The following is a 27,404-nucleotide window of genomic DNA, read 5'->3' on the forward strand; positions in this document are numbered from 1 at the left end:
CTCAATGTATCAGTCTCCCCATTCCTAGTGTAAGGGACTTGGAAATGGTGACCTGTGGGCCTCCTTGGCTCCAAGAATTAATTTGTATTAAGTGTGTGTGTATGTACGTGTGTGTGCGTGTAAGATGGAGGATGACCTGCAAGAATTAGTTCCCTTCTACCGTGAGGATCGAACCCCGGTGGTCGTGCTTGGCAGCAAATGCCTTTACTTTACTGATTCATCTCCACAGCCCAAGAACTCTATTTTGTTTTGATGACAGAGAAGGAAGGGGGAGGAGAGAGAGAAGATGAGAGATGAGGGGCAGGCGGCATATTCTGGGAGTTCTCAGCTCATATGGATCTGGAATTCTGTCCTTGCCTCCATGGCTGACTGATGGCTCCTTCTCTGACTGGTTCCAGGAGCTTAATGTCTGTTTGCCTCTGGGTTTCAAATAGCAGCTAATGATCCTAGCTGTCTTTCGGCTGGTTCTGTTATTTTTGCCTTTGACTTTGACCATCTTCAAAGGCACTCAGAAGACATTGTTATTACATTTATGGGGCCCAGTGTGCCCAAGTACTTGGCAAATTGTGTCACAGACTCTAATGCTGTTTCAGAAGAATGCTCCCTTGCACTTCTTTATTCCTTAGAAATTTGATATTCTCATTGACTTTCCATGAAGGTCACAGGAAATGGAGTTCTAGCATTTGAAAACCAGTCTTTTTTAACCTTAAAAAGAAAATCATATTTTTCATTCACTAAATATTTAGTGCATACTGCATATCATAAACTATGTGACTCTGAAAGATCAGGACTTGAGTCCTTGTTCCTATGACCATCTAGTTGAATGACATATAAAGAATAATCATGGGGCCTGTGGCAGTAGTCCATTGAGTAAAACGCTTACCCCGCAGGGCTGACACCTGAGTTCAAATCCCCAGACCCATGTAAAAGCTGTAAAAAGCCAGCTGCAATAGCTCAAGTATCTTCCCCCTTAGGGAGATTAGAGGCAGAAAGAGGAGACTCTTCAAAAGTCTTCATGGTGTGTGTTGGGGGCAGGGCAGGGGTCGCTAGCCTGGCTAACAGTGGTGAACAAACTGTCTCAAAGTAGGAAGATGAGCACCGAAGTTTGCCCTCTGACGAGTGAGAGGACACATTAAACTCTTCTTCTTTTACTCACCTCATTGATAACCTTAGGAAGGACTCACTTCTTCCTCACTCTGTAAATAACAAAAAGCCCCGACAGGCCCAGGTGAAAAGTGCCTAATGGCTGAAGAACCTTTCTTTACTGTAATCCAATGGCAGCGATTTTTCTGGAATGCACCATTACAAGAGAGCACTCTGATCTCTGGGGCCTCAGGATATCCAATTAAAAAGTGCTGTAGCAGGAAGCAGAACACAGTTACACACCTCAGAATCACATTGTGCCTGTTTTAGAGTTGGAAGAAACTAGGGCTTTTTTTTTTTTAACTGAACTGTGTGAGGACACTGGAAAGGATGGCCCATGGAGACAGTGGGAGTTCTTGCTGGTCACTTGGAGAAAGCTTTGGGCCATTGTTTCCTCCATGTCAGCAAAAGCCAAGGTCTCTTAACTGGCTGAGAGTCCACTTTTCTTGAAGATGATGGGCAGGGAAGGTTTACCTGAGGCTTTAAATCGCCATTCACTGAGGATGATGGGGGAATCTGACTTATTTCAAAATTAACTCCGTCAGCAGTTCTCTCTTAGTAAACACCTGTGGGAGTTTTGGATTGTGGGCCTATCCTAGGGCCTATGTCCTAGTTCCCTTTCTGTAAGACGCTATGACCAAAACAACTTAGAGGAGAAAGAATTGTATTTCCATGTCATGTCCATCACTGAGGGAAGTCAAAGAAGAAAGTCAAAGGCGGTCTGCCAGCTCTTCCACACAGCAGTTCCTCTGACCAAGGAACTGGAACTCACTTCACGGATGATGCATAGCTGGAACCACCGCGGAGGCTGCTGCTTGCTAGCTGGCTGAAGGATGGCCTATACTCAGCTTTTACTCAAAGCTGTCTTCTAAGATGACTCTGGGCTGTGTCGAGTTGACAAGTAAAGCTAACCAGGACAGTATATCAATAAAAGTCATTGAAATTTCGAAATATATCTAATTGTAGGTTCTTACTTGGAGCTATGGCCTCCGAGTCTATAAAAAGTCCACAAACTTATGCACAGTATTTTGTGCATATGGGAATTTTTGTTTTTCTAAGTTGTATAGTTCATGACACAAAAAGATTAAATCCTGCTGTTGTTCTTTTTTTTCTGGGTTCAAATGGGTTTTTAGTTTTTTTCTAGTATATTTATATTCATACCTCATGCATTATACAATATATTTTGATTGCATTCATTCTGTATTACTCCTCCTATCTGTATCCACTAAGTTTCCACCCTCCCAATTTGGCATTCTTTTATTTTCTTTTATTTCCTTATAACCCTCCTAGTGCAATTTGTGCTGACTATACACTTATAGGTTCAGGGCTATCGACTAGAACATGGTTGACCTACCAAGAACCAGATCCTTAAAGAAGATGGACTCTCCCTCCTCCAGAAGCCAACCATCAATAGCTCGTCAGATAGAGCTGGGGTCTCGTGAGCCCCTTCCCCATCTGTGCTAGAATGTTGACTGGCTCGATCTTGTATAGATCTCATGCAGCCAGCCACAGTTGTTATGAGTTCTTGAGTACAGCAGTCCTGACATGTGCACAGGAAAACGCTGTTGCCTCCATCCTCCTTGCCTCTGGAGCTTGCAGTCTTCTGCTCCCTCTTTCACACTGGTCCCTGGACCTTGAGAGGAAGCGTGTGATAAAGATGCCCCACTTGTGTCTCAGTGCTCCACAGATACTTGTTACCTGTATTTTGACCAGTTGTGAGTTTCTGCTTTAACTGCCACCACTGAACAAAGAAAGTTTCCTCATGAGGCTGGGAGCTTCATTATGTGTGGTTACAGAGATACAGATTTAGAGGACGGTTGGAAACTGTCTATTTAGCAAATTAATGACAGTAAGTTCATCCTTGGGACCTATGAGCTACCAGCCACAGGTTCTTGAGCAGATTTATACTACCAGGCTTGCATTTCTTCCTGTGTTGGGGGCCTTCAATCCAACCATAAAGCACTTGATTACCCCACAACATCCATACCACTATTACACCCACGGCTTATCTTGCCACACCAAAGAACCTCTTATTCTAACTGCTAGGATGCACCGGGAGCTTTAACTATTTATCAGTCACATTGCACTCTTTTCATCACTTAACACTCATGTCAGCTCTCAAGATTTCTGTATCATTTTCACTTCACAGACAAGGGAACTGAAGCTGGAAAGCTAAATCTTAGGAGACACAGCATGGGTTTCATCCTTCTAGATAACCAACACATGAATTTTCATTCTCTTAGGGGAGTTAAAAGTTTAGGATATAGCAGAATGGATAGTCTCGTAGAGTGAAGTAAATGGGGCCTAGAAAGAACACCTAGCTCAGCGTGGAGGCTAGAGTCAGAAATAGCTTCCTGGAGGAAAGCTTAATCTGTCTCTCTCTCTCTCTCTCTCTCTCTCTCTCTCTCTCTCTCTCTGTGTGTGTGTGTGTGTGGTTCTCTCTGTGTGTCTCTGTCTCTCTGTGTCTGTCTCTCTCCCTCTCTCTGTGTGTGTGTGTGTGTGTGTGGTTCTCTCTGTGTGTCTCTGTCTCTCTGTGTCTGTCTGTCTGTCTCTCTCCCTCTCTGTGTGTGCACACACACATGTGAATGTTCTTATGTGTGGTGTGCCAATGTGGGAACACGGAAGCACACATGTGAAGTCAACCTGGGACAGCTTCCTGAGTTTAGGATGAGCCATGCTCCCCGCCCTCATCAAACACATCTTGAAGAGTCCACCGGCTCACGAAGTGCTAAAGCACACATCGGACCAAGGCCACTTCTTTCAAAATCAGTGTATCCAGAACCCATAGCCTCACCTGTCAGCAGGGAATTTCAAGTTAAAACAACAAGATACCGTTTCACACATAACAGATTGGCAAAATCAAAATATCTGACATTACTGAGTTTTGGCAAGATTATGATGCAAGAAAGAACATACTTACAGGGCTAGTAGGAGTGTAAATTGGCACAACCACAGCTGCTTGGCAATGTCTGGTAGACTTGAAAGCACTCCAGCTCAATGCCCACAGCCCTGCATCCTGAAGGCACTGTAAGACATTTGTATCTTAAGTGTGTCAGTTAGTGTGCTCCACACAGCAAACCATCCACACAGTCCAGAGTCTTAAACATCAGAGACTAAGCGCACACTTCTGTGGTCAGCTAGGGAGCTCTGCCTGGCCCTGGCCCTGTTTGTCTCTGCTAGGCCTTTTTACATTCATAAAGTGAGCGAGACAGTCCACTGGCAGCTGAATGGTCCACTGAGGCATTGCTTGTTGGTTCTTGGCTGGAGTTAGATGAACAACTGTGCCACGTGCCCCCTGACCCGCATCTCTGTAGCATAGATTAACCACCTCGCCTAGCCATAGGAGAGAGCATCTTATCAGGACACCTGGCATACTGGACTAGAGGTTACTCTGCTTTCTCTATAATCGCATCAATCATGCTGTGACCTTTGTTACAAATCCTCATGCGGCTGTGACCCCCAACCATAAAATTATTTGTGTTGCTACTCAATAACTGTAATTTTTCTCCTATTATGAATGGTAATATAAGTATTTTTGGAGGTAGAGGTTTGCTACACGCAGGTTGAGAACCAGTGCCCCGAAAGAACAGTGAGTCAGTAGAGGTCAACTTCAGGCCCCAAAGATCACTCTGAAAGGAGCTGAAAAAAACAGCTCAATGGTCAAGAGTCTTACTGCTCTTCAAGAGGACTGGAGTTTGATTCCCAGAACCCACGTGGTGGCCAGCAACTTCTGAAAAGCCAGTACCAGTTACTTCCAGGGGGAGCTGCTGCCCTCTTGTGGTCTTCGTATGCATACAAGGCACGGGTATACATGCAAGCCAAACACCCATACAAATAATAAAAATTAAAAATCTCTTTTTCTCGTCCTTTTTCTCTGAGAAAGGATGTGATTTCAGACAAATCCCTCAAAGGCTCTGGAGCAGAAATGACATCTGAGTCTCCTAGTGGGGCACAGGGACCTCAGGCTTTCTGCCCCCTGTATTGCTCAGTCCCTGAGTGGTAGTGAGGGCCATTCCCGAGAATGGTTCTCTTAAAAAGGGCCCTAGGGACTGGGTATGGTGACACACACTTACAATCCTGACACCTAGAAAGCCAAGGCAGGAGGATCATGAGTTTGAAGCCAGCCTGTTCCATAATATATTAAGACTCTAACTGCGCATGTGAAAAAGCCGTAGGTCTGAAGGTCGCAATAAAGGCACCCCTAAGGAGGGGTGTGAGAAGCTAAGAATCTGTGAGGAGGGGTCAGGACAGAACACTGATGGTGTGTCTTACAGATTTCCACAGCAGTGAGCTGAACAAAGAAGTAATAAATTAACAATTTAATGGGGAGAAGCTGAGAATTAAGGTCTGGGTCTGACATACTCCCTTCTCTCCATCCAAGTGTTTAGTCCGTAGTGCAATAATACTCAAAGCTCACTGGATCGTGAGGAAGCATACTTCATCAATGGATTAACACATTCATTGACAGGTGCCTGGCTGGAGAGTTTATGGGGAGCTGGCAGAAACTGTTGGTGATGGGGTCTAGATGGAGAAAGTAGTTCAGGGAAGGCTCCCTTGTGGTGTGCCCTTCTTCATCCCTGCTCTCTGAGTACCATGTAGCCTCCGTGGCTATATGCTCCCACCACTGAGATAGTCTATCTTGCCTTGGGTCCAAAGCAATGGAGTCAGAAACCTCTAAAACCATAAGCAAATAAATCATTCCCCCTTTAATTTGACTTCTCTAAGATTTTAGTCACAGTGACAGAAAGTGACACAACAACGCTTGTGAAAATCCCAATCAATATAAGCTCCTACTCCACTCAGCTGGCTTGCATAGAAGTGATGTTTATTTACTGCTGGGCAGCAATCCTGGAATAGACCCTTATAACTGAGTCCATTTCTTCCTGCCAGGAAACCTCCCTTTGCTGGTGGATACACAGAATGCCCAAGGATACAGTCTAAATATGAGTAAACACAGATAAAAGGAGAACAAGGCAGAATGCCTTTCTGTTTCTGGAGACTTCCTCCTAGAGAGGAAGAATAGAGGAATGAAGTCATGGTTTTCTTAGACCTTAGCTGATGAGCTCTTGCCCCTCTAATCCTTCCATCCTGCCCTTTAATGAGGGTTTCTAAAAGCAGCCCAATACACTGTGTGACCATTTAAGTTCCCTCTTTCTGATGACTCTCATTACCTTCCAAAATATTTATTCACTTGATAGCTTAGAATAATTATTTCCCTCTCAACCTTTGATACTGGAAATGCAGAGCAATAAAATTCTCATTCTTGCTTGACTCACTTGATGGCAGTGGAGATGAGGCGAGCGGGCAACTGGGGCATTCAAGCATTCCTCCAAGAAGGACTCTCCTACCTAGAGACTCTGCCCTGTCCACAGTTCTGTTTTTATGTTTGAGGTATCCACCGTTGATCTAACGACCTATGCTCAGAGTCATAAATGAATTCATTCAATATATATTATGTGCCTACTTTGGGTCTAGCTCTGTAATGAGACCTGATGCTGCTTTTAATGGTTTGATAGATGATCTGTTATGTACTTGAGTGCTTTTTGGTGCCTGGCATAGAAAAATCTCCAAAGAATTGCTCATTAGATGGACAATGATTAAATATATCCATGCATGGATAGGTGGGTGGATGAGTGGGGGAGTAGGTGAATGGATATACAGGATGGTGGGATTTGCTGTTTCTGCTTATCAAATACCTGTTGTGATTAGAATGTGAATTACCCTCCCCGACACACACACACACGCCGGAACACTTGGTACTCAGCTAGGCATATTGTTTGGGAAGATTCTGGAACCTTTAGGAAGTAAAACTGTGCTGGAGGAAGTGGTCACAGTGGCCAAGACTGGAGGCCTTATAGCCCAGCCTCATTTCCTGTTCCCCCTCTCTGCTTCCTGGATATGGATTTGTTATGACCAGCTAGCTTCCTGACCCTGATTTTCCTGACAGCTGCCATGTCTTCTGTGCCTCAATGGGATGTTTCCCTCTGGAACTATGAGGAAAAAAAAATCCTTTCTCTCTTATGTTGCATTTGTCAGTATATTTTATTATAGGAACAGGAAGCTAAGACATCGCCATCTTCTAAGAACAGAATTCTCTTTCATAAGGGGCACCTGTTTCTTACATAGGGTGGTCGAAGCTTGATTGAGCCCTCATGCTCTTCACCCACAGCATATGTCTCAGGCCCAGGCAATAAGACTATTCCAAACTTCTGGCCATAAAAACTGGTGTTGGTTAAAGGACGTGAAACATAAGCTAGATGAGAGTCCTCCCTTGGTCGTTCTGGTTGATGTGATCGGTAGATGTCACCCCTTTCCTGCTTGCTGAGCTCCTAAAAGGTTTAAGGGCACTGGGTGCTCTTTTATATGCCATAAGGAGAGAGCCTGGCCAAAGATGGGAAGATGAAGGGAGGAAAGAAATAAAGAAAAGGAAAAAGAAAGACGGTGTGGTAGGGGAGAAGAGAACAAAGAGGAGGGAAGAGAAGAAGAGGAGAGACATTGAGGATAGCGCTTAAGCCACTGGTGTAGGAATCCAGTTGAACTCTCAGATTTTCCATCTACACAAACCAACAACTTTTCCTCTGACTTACCTCTTTCCTCTTGAGTTCTGTTCCTTTTACGTGAAACCATGCTACTCTTGTCGGTATAGAGTGATGGAGTGAATAATTGGATGAATGCAAGATTTAGTGAATGAATGAGTCCCACCAATATCAAATTGGGTCATGTCTTCTCCCTAGAGAGCTAGGGCAGCACATAAAAGGACTCAACGAGTTGATCCTGGCTCCACCTGGGGCCTGTCCAGTGGCTTCTATTATGCCCAGGGTTGACTCTCATTCCTGAAATCTAAGTGAGAAGTAAAAAGCAGAAAACAGCCCACTAAAAATAACAAACTTCTGGGGCAGACATTTAAATCTGGCTACAGATTGCAGACTCCAGGAGTTATAATTAAAAGAGGATTTAAATGAAACCAATTAAAACTTAAAATTCTGCTAAAGGCTGCGGCCCATCTTTCCCACCTGGTTTATATCAAAGTGAGTTTGGGGCGTACAAACATGACCATGCACACATGCCCTCTTCCTTGTCTTCTGGAACTTTGCAAGGGCTCCTCAGTGTTTGACAATCCCAGAAGACTTTCCAAGTGAGGTGGTATTTGAGCTGAATCTTACCAGCTCCGGATATGGCAAGGGGAAGGGACTTTTCTCAGCACAGAAACAGTTACTCAAAAGGCAGAGAGGCCAAGGCAAATCAGGTGATGCAAGTGGCCAGTGATAAGGCTAAAGATATAGTGGCCACTTAGAAAATCCCCTCTGAGTCAAGACTATTCATTTTGATGATCATCTAAGTGTGTTTTGCAGAGCTCAGTGTTCATCTCTTTGTCCTCTGTGGTCCATCTGTGCTCTCTCCTTGGGTGCTTTAAACACTGTCAGCCATGGCACACTGCAGGATCACTTAGGAGGGAATATGTTTGTTGGATGAAGGCTCTGGGTTTATATCAGATGTTCCAGGGGTTTGGTGCCTGCTGCAGTATGTGAGCTGCTCTGTGGTTGGTGGAAGAGTATCAGTTGAGGGTGAGTCTGACTTCAGTGACAGAAACCAGGATACAGTTACTGCATCAAATAAAGGTTTCTTTTCTTCACACAACCAAGAAATCTGGAGCTAAATAGTTGTGGGTTTCAGTGGCAGTTCCAGGAAATAAGGCAAATAGACTTCTGCTAGCTTCCTGCTCTATCTACCCCATGAAGAACTTTCATTTTTCTGGTGTGAGGATGACACCCCCTCCCCCAGGCATAGATCTGTGTGACAGACAGAATGAAGGGCGAATTTCAAAAGGTGCTTTATGTCAGTTGAATCTGTCCATCATTGTCAGGAAACCACAGCTTCCCAAGAAGCCCTGCCCACAGGCTTCTGCCTCAGCCCACTGTGGAATCTGGTCACAAAGGTGTCAGGGTGTCTGGGAAGAGAGATGTGTGATTTTGCAAGGTTCGGATTCTATCAGAAAGTGAGAGAATGGGTATCAGGTTAATATAGGGAACTGTGACAGACTTCCAGCAGAGTGAATCCATGGGGATTATCCAGCCATTCTCAACTGCCACAGGCAAGAAAGAAGCAGAAGGTTCAGTATGGCTATTGCCACCACCAGATGAAAGATGACAGTGAAGCCTGGGTTTGGTGGTGCATAGTGGTAATCTAGCACTTGGAAAGTGATGGCAGGAGGATTAGAAGTTCGCGGTTGTACTTGCCTGCATATGGAGTTTAAGGCCAGCCAGGGCTGCATGAGACAATGGCTCAAAATAACAACAAAAACAAGTGTGTGTGTGTGTGTGTGTGTGTGTGTGTGTGTGTGTGTGTCAAGAAAAGAAAAGGAAAACAAGACACCAGTGCCCTGCACAGAACAGTGGCAGTAGAAAGGCTGAATGGACAGGCTTGGGAACACTGCAGGATACAGGAAAGAAGGCAAGCACCACGGATGCACCTGAGCTCTGTCCTCAATCTTTGGCAAGAGGGTGAGTTTGCAGCTACAGCACTTCGGTGAGTACAAACACTGAGCATGTCAGGAATGCCAAGGGAGACTGTGATTGTCAAAGAGCAGAGAAGTTCCTTCCTCCCTTTACTTGCAGAGCTCTGAGTGCCCTGCACTGAGGCTGCTCATGTCTTCAGAGGGATGGACACCAAACACTTTTCAACTTTCTTGAAATGTGACCTGCAGAGATAGAAACAATATACCCCAGGTTGCCAAGATCAACCCTTTCTCTGGCCCATGCAGCCAGCAAGTACCTCCCCACTGCCTCTCCTGAAGACCACCTTTGACCACCTCCTCCTGAAACTAACGAACCAGCCACCATGGAGGTGTCAACTTGGAGGAATGCCTGAATGTCTTCCAGATCTCGGCCTGAATGCACAAACCTGCTCTCCTTCCTCGATTCACAAAAGAGGAGAACCAGGCTCAGGAAACATGAACAAGGACGTGCAGCTAGTCAAGGTCAAAGCCAGTAAGCAAAGCTGGGTTGTCAGCCTTTGAAGTCCTAAATGTTAACTACTGTGAGAAGCTTCCTTCCTAGCCAGAAGCCTTTTGCCATGTGTTCCAATGATATACATCATTGTGTCATAGCCCCATTGAACTGCTGGTCTCCAAGAATGGATTGTCTTAGACCTTTTCCTATTAAGTCTTGAATAAAAGAATTAATGCAGGCCTAAATTATAACCCTCAGTCCAACTGCAGACACTCTTTCCTGTTAAGTCTTTTTTTTTTTTTCGATATGCCACCATGCCTAGAATATTCTTTAGGACCAGACATTGTCCTTTTCAGAATACAAGCATGTGTGGGAATTCTGCCGGTGGCTGTCTTGATTTCAGAGACGGAAAGAGCAAAGTTCAGTGCGATGATGAACTGCGGGTTCATCTATGAGATACCAGCGTGCTGAGTGTTTGCTAGTGACCTGAGCGTAACAATTTTAGTTCTCCATGACCATGAAACTGCTTTTCTTAAACTAGAAAATGTAATTGCATAGTAAGGAGTGTTGGGAGGCATTAACAGGGTCCTGGGACACGGGTCTTTACGATACTTATCTGAGTAGAGATGAGCCACAGGGAGATGGCTCTGTGTGTTGACAGAAGCAACAGGCAGAGAGAAGCCTTCAAGGTGGGCACAGACTTTGTCGAACGCTTTAGGAGGCACATTCCACTTGCTTAGATGACACTTGGTGGCCTGATGTGACGGTTAGTGTTGTCAGTGTGACAACCCACGGTCATCCAGGACGTGTCTGTGCATGTCTGTGGAGAATAGCTTCATTGATTGATGTGGAAAGACTTACCTTTTTAAAAAATTTATGCATACATACAACAAAATATGATAATGCAAATACCCCATTCCCCTAAAACTGCCCTCTTCCCTTATCGCCTCAACACCTCTCCTTCCTTTCAGGGAACCTTTGGGAAGAGGAAGCTGAAACAATGTAAGAGCTAGAGGGTGGGGAGGAAGACTGAAAGGCTGCATGTATCATGACTATTTCACTCATGAGCTTACACCAGCTGGGGTTACATGCACAAGATCTACGGCCGACCAACCAAATTCCCACATAGACGATGGAAACGATCTGCAGGCCCCACCCCTCACTGAGAACCTGTTGACAGTGGATAAATGCTGGAGAAGGGAAAATTCATTCTTCTCTGAAGACACTACCACTGGTAGATTTCCCATGTTCTAGACGATGGCCCCACATCCATGCATGTATGGGAAACACTAGTTGGAATTAGTGGGTTGTTTAAAAAAAGGGGGGGATGGAGGAGACCCATCCCAATCGTGACTGGAACCATTCCCTCGGTGGGGGATCCTGGGCTTTATAAGGTGGGGAATGTAAGCTGAGCGTTGGTATATGTCACCCCCTTGTGGATGCAATGGGACCAGTTGCTTCAAACTCCTGCTGCCTTGACTTCTCTGTCGAGATGGACTCCACCCTTGAACTGTGAGCCAGAGCAAACTCATTTTTCCTTTCGCTGCTTTTGTCAGACTATTTTATTATGGCCTCAAGAGAAGAAAATAAGAAACCTGGCTTGAAGTTCTGGCTTCCCCCTTACCTCTAGAAAGATTCTGTCGGATGCCCAGATGACAAAGGATTGTTAACATTGAATTTGAAACAAATTGCATCAACCCAAGCGAGGATGCCAGAAAGCAAGAGGAATAAATTAAGAGATTTAATAACCTGGAGTTGCTATTTCCTTCTTTTCTACTGCGTATGTTTTCAACTGTGCACCTTTCTTCCAAGAGCAGAGTTCTCTGAGGTAGGGCTGAGATCAGCTTCCTTTGCTGCCTTGAATTCCTTCAGCTGACCTAGAGAAATCTCATGAATTCAGCTCAGCCTTGTTCTTCAGCATACCCTTGTTACACTAATTTAGGGTGTGTAATAAATCTGGAGTGAAATATGTTTGCCGCAAATGCTAATTAGCTTGATGAGAATATCAATTAGGTCTCCAGGGTGCAGAAATCACAGCTGCTAAAGATCTCGAAGGTCATTCTTAGCCTGTTCTAAAGTAAGAAGGCAGTGATTACCACACTTAAGGGTAGGAGGTAGAATGGGTGAGTAATTGATAATAGCGATGTAATGCCAAGCAACATGCAAGAGACTAAATTTGGGGGGCGGGAAGTTCTAGAGATCCATCCATAGATCTCCAGTCATCACAGACAATGCCAACAACAGCTTCAGCTTGTGGAGAAGGTGCCAGGTTTTAGCTAGTTAGCATCTCACCCCATACGACGTCATAGGAATTATTGTTCTTATTTTGTAGGTGAGAAAGCTGGGTCTGTCACAGAGGTTTTACATGGCCTTTCTTGCTCCTTCTTCTGAGTAACTTGAAGTAACAGTGATTACAGAGCACCTGCTCCTGGAGCCACAGTTCTCAAGACCAGGCGTGTATCAACAGCAGCTCTGCAAGATGGGATCCGATAAAATGAGCTTGGTGATTGCCCAGCTTGCTGCTCAGGGAGAGTTTCTAATCTATCTGTGGGCAGGGAGGCCATGAAAATTGCCTGCTTCTTGAGTTGAGGATACAGAACTGAAATCACAGATGCTGGAGTTTGTAAGGATGAGCACAGAGAGAAAAGCTGAACAGACTGGGAAGTCTGGACCCCCAGAAGGTCACCCACAAGTGCTTGCTGAAACCTCTGTGAAGGAATCAGAGGGAATGTGCAGTAGGGATCATGCAAGACTGGGATGAATGCCTGTTCCTAACAGCCACAGTGAGAAACTCTCCTAATTTATGAGAGATCAACTGGGGGTTAAGAGGCATTGTTTGATTGAAGGAAAAGAAATCAACACTAGGGAAAATGTTGTTTTGTAACTGGCATAGTGGCATGTACCTGTGATCTACCTCTCTAGTGGCTAAGACAGGAGGATCATAAGTTCAAAGCTAGTCTAGGCTATGTAGGAAAGCCCTGTCTCAGATGCACTGCTGTAATCATGCCTAATAAAAGTCAAAGTCAGACCTGAAAGGATCAAAGTGCTTCCAGGTGACTTAAACATACTTCCCTGATCCCAAAGAGCTTGAATCATATTAAAAATATACCATGGGTGGATAAAATGTTCATTTGGATGAAATAAACGTATACAAAGAAATCTATACATTTTATCATTTCTGGGTCTGAGTGTATTATCAGGCTACTGTGATGTAAAAATACCATGAAGGCCTCTTTCATAGGTATAAGGGCTGACAAGATCAAGGCATCGGCACAGCCAGTGTCTGAGGAGGCCCCATTTCTTGTCTTGTAGATGGCACATACTTCCTGTGTCCTCACATGGTGGAGGGCGGAGGGAGATCCCCAAGTGTGGTGATTGGCATGAGAATGGTGCTAGAAGGTTCACATATTTGGATATTTGGTCCATAGTTGGTGGACTTGTTTGGGAAGGATTAGAAGGCATGGCTTTGTTAGGAGAGGTGTGTCACTGGTAAACTTTGAGATTTCAAAAGCACATGCCAATGCTAGTACCACTCTCTACTGCCTCGGTGCCATGCCTGCTTGCCTGAAGCAAGGCTCCCTCACAACGATTGTGGTGGTTTGAATAGGTTTGGCCATCGTAGACTTGTGTGTCTGAATGCTCGGCCTATGGGGAGTGGCACCATTAGGAGGTGTAGCCTTGGTGGAGTAGATGTGGCCTTGCTGGAGAAAGTGCGTCACTGTGGGGTGGGCTTTGAGGTCTCCTCTGCTCAGGACGGAACAGGCTCCTCCTGGCTGCCTTTGGATCGAGGTGTAGAACTCTTGGCTCGTCCAGCACCATGTCTGCCTGCATGCTGTTTTGCTTCCTGCCATGGTGATAATGGACTGAACCTCTGAAATTGTAAGCCAGCCATAATTAAGTGTTTTCTTATAAGAGTTGCCATGGTCATGGTGTCTCTTCACAGCAATGAAACCCTAACTAAGATAATGATGATCATAGACTCTAACCCTCTGAAACTGAACTCCAATAAACTCTTTCTTTTTTAAATTGCCTTGCTTATGATGTCTCTTCACAGATACAGAAAATTAACTAACCCTGGGTTTCTTTTCATAAAGGCTGTATGATATATTTTTTTTATTTTCAGTCAGTGCTTCTGAAATAATCTAGCTTGAACAATATAAGGAAACCTTGTCTTAAAACAAACAACAGACCCAAGTGGTGAATGCGCATGTGTTCTGGGAGCAATTGCGTGCTGGATTGGCAGAAGCAAGCGGGTGAGCTTCCTGGAGGCAGGCTGTTTGCATGGGTAACAAATGGTGGATCCCTGGTTTAGGCAGGGCCCCAGGGACTTTGCCTCAAGATTTCTTATTGTTATTATACGGTCTTTCCATGCTTGTCTCATATATCTGGCCTGGCAGAGACCCTCAGTGCTTATTGCTTCACTCTGTTGGGAAGATTTCCTGCAGATTATTTTGAAGATGTACCTTCATGACATAGTGCTGTTTAAACAAATTGATGATTTCACAACCCCTGATGATGATTTTAAAGAATTTCTGACTTGAGTCAAGTAATTTGAAAATGCTCCTGCAGTGTAGCAAAAAAAAAAAAAAAAAAAAAAAAAAAAAAAAAAAAACCTGCTAGGAACTCTGTGATCCTCCATATGTCCAGCACTTTATTTACACCAAGAAGAAAAGCAATACTGAAACAAACTAATAATCAAGGAGATACATTCATTCTAGGTTTAGTCCAAGGATAAGGCCCAAGTGTACATCACAGTAAGAAAGATCATATGAAAATAGAAACAAAAAATAAGTAGTTAGCTATAAAGATAAGACAGATACCTGTTTCTCAGAAAAACCTTGACATAAGAAAAAACTTGCTTTGAACACATAATGTACATCTGAAATAAAAAATAAAACTTCTGCTTTGAACTCATAATGAGCATTTAGATAAAAATCATTGCTTTAAACTTATAATAAGCAAAGCACCTAGTTAGATATTAGGATCAATAGTCCTACTGTAACACCGTTTTTATGTAACAATTGTATCTGTTTTGAATGATGTAACTTTTCCATACATAGAGAACCTTTGTATTGGATAGTATAAAAACCCAAGACAGAATTAAACAGTTGTTGAGGCTACCTGCTTCATCCAAATATGTGTCTGTATATATTATCTATATGTATGTATTTATATCTGTATGTTTGCATATATGTGGACGAATGGTGCCTTTGGGAGCGCTCTCGTTTTGTCCATTGTTTGTGTGTGTGGAAAGTTCATAAATGTCTGCTCACTTTGTCTGTCAAATGCGCATATATTTCTGCATGCTTCTAAGCTTAGGAAGTGCTAAGCAGTCCGAGTGCTCTTGGGACTCTAGCTTCCAGCAAGCCCCTGTTCGCTGCTGAGCCATTCGGTTAGAAGGAGCTCAGGTTTTTCTTTTTATAACCCCGTATTTACAGCAAGAAACTGTCAGGACTGCTGCTGCTGCTTGTACTCTGAGTTAAAAGAGCCACGGCCTAAGTGATTAAGACCCTCTGTTGTTAAACAATAAAGGTTTTTAGCCAGAGAGCTGTTTCAGTGGCAGGGGAAAAAAAAAAAAGTCTGAATAGCTCAATTGATAGAGCTTCAGCTCCTGAACCTGAAAGTTCAGGGTTCAATGCCCTGTACCTCTCTTTTCCTTTAGAGGCTCTCGTGACCAGTGACCCCTGGGAGTTAAACTGTATATAGAGTTGAACTGTATATAGAGTTAAACTGTATATGTAGAAAGCCCTGACTAGTAAGGCTACCAGCCTGGAAGGTTAAGAGTCAAAGTACAGAGAGAAACACCAGCCATCAGCTGGTCATGGCGGATGCTGAAATCCACTTGGTGTACCCCATGAACTGGAGCTGGACTCCAGCACACATTAAACTCCAATAAGACACCATTACGTACCTATCAGAGTATCTACATGTAAAATAATGATCACACTGCTATGGTCTAAATGTCTGCATCTCCCTAAAATCCACATGTTGAAGACCTAATTCCCAAGGTTTTGGTCTGAGGAGGTGAAGCCTTCAAAAGATGAAGCAGAGCCCTCAGGATTAAGAAGGGTGCCCCAGAGAGCGGTCACCCTCCATCCACCCTGTGAGAACTGAGAAGGTGTGGCTATGAGGTAGAGTGAGGTGCTGCATCAGCTGATGCCTTGATCATCCTAGGCTTTCCCAGCCCCCAGGACTGAGAGAAATAAAAGTCTATTGTTTTGTTTATTTTTCTTTATCTTAAAAAAAGGTGTATATGTGTAAACATTTTTTTAAAAAAGTGTTATTAGTTCTTTGAACATTACATGTTTTTATCATTATCACCCCTTCTCTAGCATCTCCCCAACTCCTTACCCACCCAACTTTGTGTCTGTTTTTTTGTTGTTGTTGTTGTTATCATTTGGGTTTTTTTTGCTTTGTTTTGTATTGTGCTTATACCCATACAATCTAATTTGTGCTGCCTATATGTTCTTGGATGTGTGGCCTTTCACTGGAGTGTGGTTGACTTATCAGAGGCCATAGTATTAAAGAAAATTGACTCTCCCTTTCCCAATGGCTATCAAGTGCCAATAACTCGCCAGCTAGGGGTTAGACTTTGTGTATACCCCTTCTTCCTGTGTTGGGATTTGGTCTGGCTTACCTGTGCAAAAAATCGGCATTGTGCATGCTGTTACAACAATTGTGAATTCACAAGTGCAGCTGTCCTGCTCTGTCTGGAATTCACTGCTTCCTTGTTGTCCACCACCTCTGGGTCTTACTCTTTTTCTGCCACCTCTTCCACAGCGATCCCTGAGCCTTGGGAGGAGGTGGTGTGATATAGATGTCTCACTTTATATATGGGAATTCAGTCTCTTATTCTCTGCACCCTCACCAGCTATAGCTCTTTGTGCTAAACACCATATACTGTGAATAGAAGCTTCTTTGATGAGGGAGGATTAAGAGATACATTGATCTATGGATTGAGCTCTGGGCTGGCTGGTTCAGCTCAGTTGTTCTGGCTCAAACTCCTCTCCCAACCAACCTGTTCAATCTGGGTTTTCTTTTGGCCCTGAATTGCTCTGCTTGGCCTCAAAGTAACCCCAGAAATCTTTTCTAATCTTCTGCCTCCTCATTTCTGGCTCATTCTATCTTCACCTGGGTCTAGCTTGGTCTCTCGTCTACACTCTCTCTGTAAAACTGCCTCTTCTCCCTTCCTGCGCTGCCCCTTAAGTCTCTTCTCTTTCCTCTCTCTTCTCATGAAAGTTGGGCATATACTGTTCTGTCAAATCTTTCTTTGGTTTGTCTGCCTCTTAACTAAACATCACTTTCAAACATGGGTGCTGCCTCCTTCTACAAACTAACTTTACTTGCATTGTTTGGATTAAAGGCATCTACTACCACACCTGGATCTAAGCTTTTCTTTATCTGAAACTTTCCCTATACTAGGCTAGCTTTGAATTCAGATCTGATTGCCTTTGTCTCCTAGATTAATGGCATATTTGCATTCCAGCCAGGTCACTTAGATCACACAGTGATCTAGAAGGACTTTGGATGTGATCTCTTGCCAAAGCAGCCATGTTCTGAATTAAAATTCCCCTACATCTCTGTGTACCCACTAACACAAAAATACTTATTGAAACATTACTTATAGTAGCCTCAAGTTAGACATAGCCCAAGTGCTGAGTTGTAGGGAGCGAGACCAACCCAAGGCTTTCTCTTTGCCAATGTTGTCTGATTCACCTCTCTGCTGACCTTGGCCATATCCCTCTTACAAACAGTATATATGATGCTGTACTTTGTAATGAATTTGCTTGGTGTAAGTCATCAGCTTATGCAAGACCTCTTGGGGCAGCTATTGCTTTCTTGTCTTCGTTGTTTCTCACCCCCAGTCTTCCCACTTTGCACCTAACCTAAAGACTCTTAGTCCTGTGGGTTTGGGTCACTGAGTCATAAATTAATAAATAGTTGAAATATATGATTCCATACAGGGAAATGTTACTTATCAATGAAAAAGAATGAATATACCAGACATGCTGTCACATGCTTATAACCTTAGCATTCAGGAGGGAGTGGCTGGAAGGTTGTGAGTTCAAAGCTAGCACAGGTCGAATAGAAACACATTGTCCCATAAACAACAAACAATACAAAGAAATGAACTGATGATCTACATGATGACACAGATAAACCTCAGAGTGGTGTGCTTTACTGCCTGAAAGCAGGCAGTCTAAAGAACCACATACTGTATGATGTCGTTTATTTTAAGGTTTATTTTTAATTATGCGTCTATTTGGTGCGTAGGTGTGTGAAGGTACTCACGGAGTTCAGAAAAGAGTGTTGAAAACCCTTGTGCTGGACTTAATGTGGATGCTGGGAACCGCACTCCAGCACTCTGCAAGAGCAGTAAGCACTCTTACCCACTAAACCATCTCTTCAGACCCATACAGATTTCTTGAAAGGTAGATCAATTCACTGTGGCCAAAAACAGATCTGTGGCTTTCTGGAGATGAAAGCAAACAGAAGGGGTTGGCAGTAGTTCATAGAAACCTCTAGAAGCAATGAATTAATTCACTTACTTTCTGTGCGTGTCAAGAATTGTGAAAGTATGCACTTTGAAGTATGTAGTTCAATGTACATCAGTAAGTTTGTTACTACTTAATGAGAGACCAAAAGCAGGCAAACCCAAATCGGCTTCCTAGGGCACATGTCTAACAAACCAGAGTGACTCAACATGCTAAACATTTGAGCTGTGTTAGGCTGCAAGGTGCATGTTGTTCCCGTTTCATAGATGAAAAAGTGAGAGGTCTGGTGGGAACTCTTGTGGGCTGCAGGCTGGGTGGCGCTGAAGTTCAGAGCCGTGTCCAGAGCACTCATGTGCGGTAACATACCCTGCTTTTGCCTCTTGTTTAAGCCCTCGCCTCTGCTCTCTAAGGGGACCTGTACCTCTTCTGCTTGCTGAACCCCTCCTTCCCACTACCCGCCACTCCCTCCATTCAGAAGCCTACCCTGGATTCCTAACTACCACCCATGCCTTCTTTCAGCCGCCTTCTTTCTGTACCTGCAAACAGGGAACAAATCAATTTGTAAATGCCTCAAAGAAAGCAGGTCTCTGAGTAATTGCCAAGGCATCTTTGTGAAAGCAAGAGCTTGCTGAGCTCTTGGAAGGCAGCCTCTGCGTTTTTTGTTTTTTTGTTTTTTGTTTTTTTTTAATAGGCGTTCCAAGTTCCAAGTTGAGATAAGTAGACCAACACATGCACAGATCTTCATGGTTTCAGACCCCTTCTTCTCTCACCCCTTTCCAACTCAGAAATACTCAGTATTTCACTGTTTCTTATATTTTAGCAGATAAGGCAGCCAGGTTTGAAAAATCCAAGAGCTGAGCCTTCTCTTGAGCTCTCTTTCCAATGTGAGGACCAAGCAGGGCCATATGGCTACAGAAAGGAATTATTTGTCTAGGTGCGGTGGCATGCACCTGTAATCCTAACACTTGGGAGGCAGAGGCAGGAATATCGCTGGAAGTTTGCAGACAGCATTAGTATGTACAAGTTACAGGCCAGTCTGGGCTAAGTCTAAAAAAAAGAAAAAATAAAATAAAAGGAGGTGGTTATGCCGAGGAAGCCAGGGTGGTATTGTATGCCTGCTCTCCTAGCATTTAATAGGTAGAGATAAGATAGTGAGTTCAAGATGTTGTTTCAGAAGGAGAAAAAAATCTGCAAAGGAAGCCAGGCATAATGTTTACCCAAGCACTCATGATACTGAGAACTGTGAACTCAAATTATGCAAAGGGGATCCCCACAAGATTTCCACACAGGATGGAGACAGAGCTGACAACTTGAGGCCTTTCTCCACCTGGCAGCCTCTGAGTAACAGGCCACTGACCACTGAGCTCACTGTGAGAACACTGGGCTATTATACAAGAAGGTGAAATCAGATTTCTACCCTGTCTCCTTGTCCTGAACAATCCAGCCACTTAGCACTAGGCTCTTGATACTTGTCATGCAAAGCTTGAATGACTATGGAAAACAGTCATTACAGCTGAGGAGAGCTGCTGCTCATATCATACACTGGATGGACACTGAGTGAGGAAGTTAGCAAATGTAGGACAAGGCAGGGTCAGAAGTCTTCATTGAATGAGCTATAAAAAAAAGTATTTTTCAGGGCTGCAGAGATGGCTCAGTGATTAAGAGCACTGTCTGCTCTTCCAGAGGTCCTGAATTCAATTCCCAGCAACCACATGATGGCTCACAACCATCTATAATGTGATCTGATGCCCTCTTCTGGTGTGCAGGTGTGCATGCAGATAGAGAACTCACATCCATAAACTCATTTACACTAGTAAATGTTTTAAAAACTATTTTTTCAAAAGATTTATTTTCTTTTACTTTTGCTGGTGTTTTGCCTTACTGTGTATATGTGCACTGTGAGCATGCAGTATGCTGTGAAGGCTGGACAGGGGTATCAGATCTTCTGGGCCGGGAGTTACAGGCAATGGTGAGCTGTCATGTGAGTCCTGGAGCTGGAGCCCTGGTCCTCTGCTCTGAACCACTGAGCTGTTTCCACAGCCCCTCAGACAAAGCTATTAGCAAGCTTTTATTGTATGTAGAAACACTTGAATTACTTTAAGTCATCCTAAATTGACGATGCATTGTGAGGTAATTATTTAAATTTCGAAAGAGGTGGGTAAACTGTGTACTTGGTTTATTCTGATGGCTTATGGCTGCGCCTCTTCAGCTGGGAAAATGAAATGCCACAGTTCTTAGGCAGGGACCTGGGGTTCTAGCGTGTCTCCCAAGGTTTCCTATGTTAAAGTTTAAGAGAGATATTAAGAAGGTGGAAGGTTCATCTGGCCATGGTGTGGAGAGCTGAGGCTTTTGGAAGTGATCAGGATTAGATAAGGTCAGCAGAGTGGAACCCAAATGACTGTAGCCTTGTGGCTGCAGAATTAAAAGGAGAAAGCTGGGCATGGTGGTTCATGTTTGTACTTGGGAAGCTGAGACAGGAGTTTTCACAAGTTCAAGACAAGCTTGGACTACATAGGAAGTTGGAGCCCACCCCAGGCTATGTAGAGACAGTCAGACAAACTGAGCCAGGCAGGTGGCTCAGTGAATGAAGTGATGGCTGATCGCTTGATTCAGACCCCTGCACCCACATAAAGCCTGGGCATGGCTTTTAGAGCCAGCAACCTCAGCCCTGGAGTAGAAATGGACATGGAAACAGGAGGATCCCTGGAGCTGGATAGCCAGACAGTAGAGCCAAAATGACAAGGTAACATCTTATTAACATTTTGACAAGACCCAGTCTCAAAAACTAAAGCAGGGAATAGTCAAGGAAGCCATGCGACACATACGTCTCTCTTACTCCCACATACCCTGTACTCTCCACATAAAAATATTATAAAACACACCAATAGACAAGCAGAAGAAAAGGAAGAAATAAGAGAAGGAAGAGGAGAGAGCAGAAGAGACATTCAAATGCACACTCACCCCCGTCTTGCCCCTCCCCTCTGCGACCTGTAAAAGAAACACTCAGGCAATGAGGCTTGTGTGTCTATTTTACATAACGCACAAAGGGAATCAGTTAAGGTGAACTCCTAAGCTTCTAGCACAGGGCAGTCTGTCCTCAGCTAATCATCACGTGTCCGAGTTTCCTGACCAAGAACTTGCTTAAAGGGCATTGCCCTGAGCAAGGATCCTTGCAGCAGCCTGTTCCACTCTGCTGTGCATGGAAGCAGAGGGTTTCCCCCCTTCTCATTTGAATGATGGGTTGTTATTTTGTAGCTGGAGAAAGATCTGAGGCTACTGAATGTGGGTGTACTATAACCTTTCACTCAGCTGTTTAATGAAGAGCAAACAGAATAGCTGCATTTGATCGCCTTTGATTAAACAAGCAAAGCCACGTCGGCGTGCTGAGCTGCACAGAACCCTCTATGCTGCAGTCAAAACTGTCATGGGTTGTTGGCTCAAGCAGACCTACTCGTGTTCCATGTCAGCTCTTTTCATTCAGATCTTCGTGTTTTGATCGGTAAAACACAGCTACTGTGGCTGCTCGGTAAGAGGGGAAACAAGATCTTGTAACTTCTTGGCATATAGAAAATGCTCAATGAATACTCCCCCTTCCTAGCTGACAGGCCAAAATGCACCTTCCAGGCTGAGTGTTCGAGTAATTGCTGGGTCTTTTCCAAATGGGACAGCAGATGATGAGCTTGCTGACTCTATGTAAATCATGAAAACTCTTATTTGTGAGAGGCGCTTTCATAGGCAGGTGGCCGACCGTCAGGCTGCCACCAGACTAGCCTGTCCTGTGCTCTTGTCCCTATGAAGGTGGTGGGACACTATCAGCACCTGTGGCCATGATGTTAGTCTGTTCTTACAGGCAGAGAGATCAATCAGAAAACAAGGATTAATGAAAGCTGCCTGTGAAGATGAGTGTGAATTCCTGATCAACTCTTGGTAATAAAAATCCTAGAAATAGTACAACTGACTAGCAGAGCTGGCATACTGTGCCAAGGAGCAGGGCCGAGCCACCCCCAGGGTGAGGATGTTCCCTCCACACCAGAATTCCTCCCCTTACAGCCTCATTAAAACCTAGCTGCTACGAGCGTGGTTAAGCAAATGTTCTTGTTGTATGGCAGACCATCTTTCAGGTGTATGGACAGGAAAGGTATGGCTGGATCTTGACACATGGCTATTTCCGGTTTTCTGAGACAATGCCAGATTGATTTCCAAAGGGGTTGTACAAGTTTGCACTCCCACCAGCAATGGAGGAGTGGATAAATAAACTATGGCACATTTATACAATAAAATACTACTCAGCCATTAAAAGCAAGGGAATCATGAAATTTGCAGGCAAGTGGATGGAACTAGAAAAGATAATCCTGAGCGAGGTAACATAGACCCAGAAAGACACACATGGTATATACTCACTTTCAAGTGGATTTTAGTCATTCAGTATATAATAGGCATACTACAATACACAGACCCCAAGAAGATAAGCCTGATGGGCGTCTTAGGCTTCATGTGGGCCAACTAGTTAGGGGAGTGAGGGATATCTTGACATGGGCTATATTGCCTGCTTTTTGATCACTTTCCCCTGAAGCCTCTTCTCTACCAGGCCACAGAGGAGGAAGAGGAACTCAGTCCTCATGTGAATACATGAGCTGGGGTGTATGGGTAGGGAGAGGGCTCCCCTGTTCTCAAGAACAGGAGAGAGGGGATGCAGGAGGAAGGATGGGGGTGGGAGGAGAAGAGGGAGGGACCTATGACTAAAAAATTATTACTAAAATAAAGCCTGAAATTGTATAATGTCTAACTTGCCATGTTATGTTGAACATTTTTCCATACATTCATCAACAAATTGAACTTATTTTGCTTTTGTTTTTGTTTTTCGCTTGTGTGTTGGTCTTTTCTTCTTTAAAGGTGAAGATTTTACTTGTGTATTTATAAAACATCTTGGTGGTATAAATGTGCATTAACTCTTGATTATACATATATTGGCAGCTTAGGGTTTTTATTTAGAGCAGTATTTGACAGTGAAGGTTTATTATTTTGTTTTTCAAAATAATCTAAAAAGTTAGCAGCAGCCAGTTATTCTTCTGATACACATTTGCGGATGGCTTGTTGAAAACATATGCCAGGCTCTGTGCCAGGCACTGGTGTCAGAAGAGAACAACACCTAAGTGTAAGCTGAGACCCCAGGCTAGCGCAGGGCACTCTCCTCTCTAGAGAGGGCAGCCACCCACTTAACCAGTAGAGATGTTCTGAACTCTAAAGCTTCTCAGCCCTGTCATATAACACTTATGGGACAGGATCTGGGAAAGACCTGGAAGGCTGCTATGGTTACATGGCTACCTGTTTTGTAAATACTGTTTTATTGGAACATGGTAATTCCCATCCATTCATGCAGTCTTTGCTGCTTTTGTGTTGCATGACAGAGCAAAGAACCTGTTGCAAAGCCCACACACCCTAAAATATCAGCTAGTCTTTTGTGTGCACGTGTGTATGTGGAAGCCAGAGGTCAACATTGGCTAGCTGTCTCAATAGCCCTCCACCTTATTTTACTTTATGTGTGTAGTGTGTATGTGTGATGCATATATGTGTGGGTGCATGCACCTGTGTGTGTGTATATAAAAGCCAAAGGAAGGCATAGGATGTCTACCGCTTTCACTGTCTGCCTTATTCCTTTGAGACAGGGTTTCTCATTGAAATGGTAAGTTCCTTCTTTTGCCTAGGCTGGCTACACTACGAACTTTCATTATCTAACTATCTGATGCCAGGGCCACAGGCACACACAGCCATGCATGGCTTTTTTTTTTTTTTTTCTTCTCACATGAGTGCTAGAGATTAAACTCAGATCTTTACAGCTTCGTAGCAAATGCTCTTTCCCACTGAGCTTTCTCCCAGCCCAGCAACCTATTTTTGAGGCAAGGTCTCTTAGCCATTCATCTGGACTGGCCAGCAAGCTCCAGGATGTTCCTGTCTCTATCTCTCCAACTCTGGGATTATAGGCGCATATGTTAGTGTACCAGGCTTTTATGTGGGTCCTGGGAGATCAAACTCAAGTTGCTACACTTGTGCAGTCAACACTTTATCAACTGAGCCACCTTTCCAGCCTGTTTGAAAGCAGCCTGAGCCAGAGAAAATGATTAAAACTGCACAAAAGTTTGGAACAGAATCCAAATCAAACCTCAGGATTCTTTAACCCAGATCATTCTAGTAAGCTTGACAGGCAACAGGCCTGTGGCAACAAGTTTGAAAATGACAGGGCTTGACGATGTTCCCTGAGGGCCCATACATACATCAAAGGCATTAAGTTAAAAAAAAAAATCTATCATTGGGTTGAACATGGGAGAGAGCAAGCACTTCTCCTCCCTCTGCTAAGGTTTCCACCTTAGATCCTCATGCTGCCTTCTTGACATCTGCCACCATCTTCCTGTCCTTATATTTAGATTCTCATACAGACGCCACCTTCATCACAGCAACTTCAAGGTTGGAGTCAGACCAACCTCACATCTGAGCTCCAGGCATGGCCAGTGTCTCTGTCTGGGAGTCGCAGGGGACTTCTGCTGGGTCTTGAAGGATACAATGCTATTCTGTCCCTGGATTGGCTACGCTGGTGTGTCATCAGCCCGCCTTAGAATACTGCCTAAAGAGAGCCAGTTATCTGGAGCAGCAAACTATGGCTAAATGGTGACATTTAGGTCACCACCTATCTTATAAGTGATTAGTGGGCTGGAGAGATGGCTCAGATGTTAAGGCTAGGCTTGCAACTTAAAACATAAGTAATTGGTTACTACTAGGAGGTGTGACCCGGATAGAAGTCCCCATAGAAACAAACAGGATCAGAACCTGGGAGTTTTACAATTATAAGTCAGATATAAATTTGAGTTCTTTCATGACTCCAGTCAGTTTCCTTTTTGCTTTGAATTTTCTAGCTTGGGATTCCCATTGCCAGCAACATTTTTTTTTTCCAGGCAACTGTCATCCCACCCTATTCTGAACCCTTGCCTCCCCCACATTTTCTCTGCCTGCTGGTAACAGTGGCTTTCTCCATCTAGGAATGTAAATTTCAGAAAACTGTAGTGCTAAGAACATGTCAGAGTGGAGCTGGCCAAGTCTGATAATGAATCCATGTGACAGTGAGAACTGTGCTTATTCACCTCCCCCCACCCCCGTTCAGTGCTTTCCATAGCAATGATAAGCTTGCTGCTGTTGGTATTGTCTTTCTCCAGCCTAATGAAGCAATGTTTCCTCTTAGCATCTGGGTAGGCTTGTGACTGTAGGAAGTATGTCTTTTGGAGGAGGCTGGGAGCATATGCTGTGAGCTGAATGCACCAAAAACATCTGGGAGTGAGAGAGATCTTGGGAAGGCCTTCTGTAACGCGTGTTTTCCGGAGACTTCTCATTTTGGAGAACAGTTTTTCACTCCCATTTGAATCTGCCTCTAGAACTGGCATCTTACTGCAGAAGAGAGCTGCTAGGAAAGGGGCAACTAAGGGCTTACTGGTTTAGCTCCATCTTGGATCTCCAAGATCTGCTCTTTGGAATTTCCTGTGGACTTTTCTGAAAGTTCAGATTCCAGCCTCCATCCCTCATAAGACTCAGTCAGTAGATCTGGGAAAGGAAGTTTGGGTTTTTTACAGTTGTCTGAAGGGCAGCCATGTTGCAGAATTATGGGCACAAAATGTCTGGCAGCCAGAGTCCTTCCTCTCCAGGGTCTTTCCATTTGTTGCCCATGACTTTTCTCTGTTAAGCCTCTAAAATCTCTCACTGGACCCTATGCTATAGCCTATGTGGAACCTTTTTTGTTGGCAACCCTGGGAGACTGAACGCTGGAGACTCTCCTGGGGTTGGTCTCAAACGTTCTGGATTATAAGCTGGGGTGCTGTCTCATGGCTAATTCTTCGGCCTTCCACACTGCCTTCCCTGGTAGGATAGGTTGGAATTAGTTTCCAATGGAGGAGAGGGGCTTCTTATCTTCCCTTTCCCACATCTCCTACATATTTTCATCTGTGCAGGGGCTGCTGAGAACTTATATGTGTACGGTACTGATTTCATATATATATGCGCATTTGTATGTGTGTTTGTGTGCATTGAAATGGAGGCTAGAGGTTGGCTGTCTTTCTCTATTTCCCCAACTTATTTTTTGAGATAGGGCCCATCATTAAACCTGGAGTACACCTACTGGGTAGACCAGCTGGCCAACAAATCTTCAGGGGTCAGAGGTCCCCCCACCCTTGAATGCCTGATGGTGGGGTTGTAGATGCATACCAGGCTGGGTCTTGCTGCTGGGAATTTTAATATTAATTGATCGATCACTGACCCCAACATATAAATAAGCTATCTTTCCTTCTGCTTGGGCAGGTGGGGTGAATCCAGGTCATGCACACTTACCTGTTCTCCCCCAAACCTTCCATCTCCAGTACCTGCCACAGGGTTCCGTGTACTCATCCAGCCACTGGCTCAGGGCCAACTATGTCCAGCCCGATGTGTTGACAAGAGTGAGTGATGGAACCGCAGACCATTACTCAGGAGAGGGTGATGGTGAGTCACTTTGAGAGGCTCCTTTCCCAGTCTGGCCATTCTGCTCCAGGCTGTGCTTCAAGACAGAGAATAATAACATCCTTTGGACTTGTCTCTTAAAAATAGAGTCAGCAGAGTCTGTGGCTGTGGGAGGAGAAGTCCTGGAGTCAGGTGCCCAGTCTAGCTGGACAAAGTTCATTAGAGGGCACTGGCTCCTGCTTTGCATAGCAATCTTTTGTGTATGTGTTGTCCTAGGCAAATTGTATGTTTGGAGGAGTGTTCTAGTCTTTTGAAGTTTGCAGAAACCTTCAGGATATGACTT

At 44.2% G+C, this 27,404-nt stretch overlaps 1 long non-coding RNA gene across 1 annotated transcript; it reads right to left on the reverse strand.

The window, feature by feature from the left end:
- Nucleotides 1-182: 182 nt before the first annotated feature.
- LOC132653229 (uncharacterized) lies at nt 183-27,188 on the reverse strand. Its single transcript, XR_009591019.1, has 3 exons — nt 26,954-27,188; nt 7,731-10,911; nt 183-4,168 (listed from the first exon to the last, which is right to left on the reverse strand). It is a non-coding gene; the product is annotated as an uncharacterized LOC132653229 (long non-coding RNA).
- Between the last annotated feature and the right edge of the window lie 216 nt (nt 27,189-27,404).

Source organism: Meriones unguiculatus, chromosome 3 (genome assembly GCF_030254825.1).
Source record: "Meriones unguiculatus strain TT.TT164.6M chromosome 3, Bangor_MerUng_6.1, whole genome shotgun sequence".
NCBI lineage: Eukaryota > Metazoa > Chordata > Mammalia > Rodentia > Muridae > Meriones > Meriones unguiculatus.